This window comes from Salvelinus fontinalis, chromosome 41, assembly GCF_029448725.1.
Source record: "Salvelinus fontinalis isolate EN_2023a chromosome 41, ASM2944872v1, whole genome shotgun sequence".
NCBI lineage: Eukaryota > Metazoa > Chordata > Actinopteri > Salmoniformes > Salmonidae > Salvelinus > Salvelinus fontinalis.
The window spans coordinates 4181976-4185850 of record NC_074705.1 but is presented as its reverse complement, the minus strand read 5'-3'; the positions used below and the strand labels follow the sequence as shown (position 1 = coordinate 4185850).

General features: G+C 43.9%; 1 long non-coding RNA gene across 1 annotated transcript; it reads right to left on the bottom strand.

Annotated features, from left to right (window-relative positions):
- Positions 1-2240: 2240 nt before the first annotated feature.
- On the bottom strand, positions 2241-3156 carry LOC129840717 (uncharacterized). The gene is made up of 3 exons (XR_008757255.1): positions 3131-3156; positions 3018-3100; positions 2241-2357 (listed from the first exon to the last, which is right to left on the bottom strand). It is a non-coding gene; the product is annotated as an uncharacterized LOC129840717 (long non-coding RNA).
- Between the last annotated feature and the right edge of the window lie 719 nt (positions 3157-3875).

The window sequence follows — 3875 nt, the reverse complement described above, 5'->3', positions numbered from 1 at the left end:
TACCCTGAGATTCTCATTACAGACACCTAGTACCCTGAGATTCTCATTACAGACACCTAGTACCCTGAGATTCTCATTACAGACACCTAGTACCCTGAGATTCTCATTACAGACACCCTGAGATTCTCATTACAGACACCTAATACCCTGAGATTCTCATTACAGACACCTAGTACCCTGAGATTCTCATTACAGACACACTGAGATTCTCATTACAGACACCTAGTACCATGAGATTCTCATTACAGACACCTAGCACCCTGAGATTCTAATTACAGACACCCTGAGATTCTCATTACAGACACCTAGTACCCTGAGATTCTCATTACAGACACCTAGCACCCTGAGATTCTCATTACAGACACCTAGCACCCTGAGATTCTCATTACAGACACCTAGTACCCTGAGATTCTCATTACAGACACCTAGTACCCTGAGATTCTCATTACAGACACCTAGTACCCTGAGATTCTCATTACAGACACCTAACACCCTGAGATTCTCATTACAGACACCTAACACCCTGAGATTCTCATTACAGACACCTAGTACCCTGAGATTCTCATTACAGACACCTAGTACCCTGAGATTCTCATTACAGACACCTAGCACCTAGTACCCTGAGATTCTCATTACAGACACCTAGTACCCTGAGATTCTCATTACAGACACCTAGTACCCTGAGATTCTCATTACAGACACCTAGTACCCTGAGATTCTCATTACAGTCACCTAGTACCCTGAGATTCTCATTACAGACACCTAGCACCTAGTACCCTGAGATTCTCATTACAGACACCTAGTACCCTGAGATTCTCATTACAGACAACTAGTACCCTGAGATTCTCATTACAGTCACCTAGTACCCTGAGATTCTCATTACTGACACCTAGTACCTTGAGATTCTCATTACAGACACCTAGTACCCTGAGATTCTCATTACAGACACCTAGTACCCTGAGATTCTCATTACAGACACCTAACACCCTGAGATTCTCATTACAGACATCTAACACCCTGAGATTCTCATTACAGACAGCTAGTACCCTGAGATTCTCATTACAGACACCTAGTACCCTGAGATTCTCATTACAGACACCTAGTACCCTGAGATTCTCATTACAGACACCTAGTACCCTGAGATTCTCATTACATACACCCTGAGATTCTCATTACAGACACCTAGCACCCTGAGATTCTCATTACAGACACCTAACACCCTGAGATTCTCATTACAGACAGCTAGTACCCTGAGATTCTCATTACAGACACCTAGCACCCTGAGATTCTCATTACAGACACCTAGTACCCTGAGATTCTCATTACAGACACCTAATACCCTGAGATTCTCATTACAGACACCTAGTACCCTGAGATTCTCATTACAGACACCTAGTACCCTGAGATTCTCATTACAGACACCTAGTACCCTGAGATTCTCATTACAGACACCTAGTACCCTGAGATTCTCATTACAGACACCTAGTACCCTGAGATTCTCATTACAGACACCTAGTAACCTGAGATTCTCAATACAGACACCTAGTACCCTGAGATTCTCATTACAGACACCTAGTACCCTGACATTCTCATTACAGACACCTAGCCCCCTGAGATTCTCATTACAGACACCTAGTACCCTGAGATTCTCATTACAGACACCTGGTACCCTGAGATTCTCATTACAGACACCTAGCACCTAGTACCCTGAGATTCTCATTACAGACACCTGACACCCTGAGATTCTCATTACAGACACCTAGTACACTGAGATTCTCATTACAGACACCTGACACCCTGAGATTCTCATTACAGACACCTAGTACACTGAGATTCTCATTACAGACAACTAGTAACCTGAGATTCTCAATACAGACAACTAGTACCCTGAGATTCTCATTACAGACACCTAGCACCTAGCACCCTGAGATTCTCATTACAGACACCTAGTACCCTGAGATTCTCATTACAGACACCTAGTACCCTGAGATTCTCATTACAGACACCTAGTACCCTAAGATTCTCATTACAGACACTTGGCACCCTGAGATTCTCATTGCAGACACCTAGCACCCTGAGATTCTCATTACAGACACCTAGCACCTAGCACCCTGAGATTCTCATTACAGACACCTAGTACCCTGAGATTCTCATTACAGACACCTAGCACCTAGCACCCTGAGATTCTCATTACAGACACCTAGTACCCTGAGATTCTCATTACAGACACCTAGCACCTAGCACCCTGAGATTCTCATTACAGACACCTAGTACCCTGAGATTCTCATTACAGACACCTAACACCCTGAGATTCTCATTACAGACACCTAGTACCCTGAGATTCTCATTACAGACACCTAGTACCCTGAGATTCTCATTACAGACACCTAGTACCCTGAGATTCTCATTACAGACACCTAGTACCCTGAGATTCTCATTACAGACACCTAGTACCCTGAGATTCTCATTACAGACACCTAGTACCCTGAGATTCTCATCACAGACACCTAGTACCCTGAGATTCTCATTACAGACACCTGGTACCCTGAGATTCTCATTACAGACACCTGGTACCCTGAGTTTCTCATTACAGACACCTAGTACCCTGAGATTCTCATTACAGACACCTAGTACCCTGAGATTCTCATTACAGTCACCTAGTACCCTGAGATTCTCATTACAGACACCTAGCACCCTGAGATTCTAATTACAGACACCTAGCACCCTGAGATTCTCATTACAGACACCTAGTACCCTGAGATTCTCATTACAGACACCTAGTACCCTGAGATTCTCATTACAGACACCTAGTACCCTGAGATTCTCATTACAGACACCTAGTAACCTGAGATTCTCAATACAGACACCTAGTACCCTGAGATTCTCATTACAGACACCTAGTACCCTGAGATTCTCATTACAGACACCTAGCACCCTGAGATTCTCATTACAGGCACCTAGTACCCTGAGATTATCATTACAGACACCTGGTACCCTGAGATTCTCATTACAGACACCCTGAGATTCTCATTACAGACACCTAGTACCCTGAGATTCTCATTACAGACACCTAGCACCCTGAGATTCTCATTACAGACACCTAGCACCCTGAGATTCTCATTACAGACACCTAGTACCCTGAGATTCTCATTACAGACACCTAGTACCCTGAGATTCTCATTACAGACACCTAGCACCATGAGATTCTCATTACAGACACCTAGTACCCTGAGATTCTCATTACAGACACCTAGTACCCTGAGATTCTCATTACAGACACCTAGTACCCTGAGATTCTCATTACAGACACCTAGTAACCTGAGATTCTCAATACAGACACCTAGTACCCTGAGATTCTCATTACAGACACCTAGCACCCTGAGATTCTCATTACAGACACCTAGTACTCTGAGATTCTCATTACAGACACCTAGTAACCTGAGATTCTCATTGCAGACACCTAGCACCCTGAGATTCTCATTACAGACACCTAGCACCTAGCACCCTGAGATTCTCATTACAGACACCTAGCACCCTGAGATTCTCATTACAGACACCTAGTACCCTGAGATTCTCATTACAGACACCTAGCACCTAGCACCCTGAGATTCTCATTACAGACACCTAGTACCCTGAGATTCTCATTACAGACAACTAACACCCTGAGATTCTCATTACAGACACCTAGTACCCTGAGATTCTCATTACAGACACCTAGTACCCTGAGATTCTCATTACAGACACCTAGTACCCTGAGATTCTCATTACAGACACCTAGTACCCTGAGATTCTCATTACAGACACCTGGTACCCTGAGATTCTCATTACAGACACCTGGTACCCTGAGTTTCTCATTACAGACACCTAGTACCCTG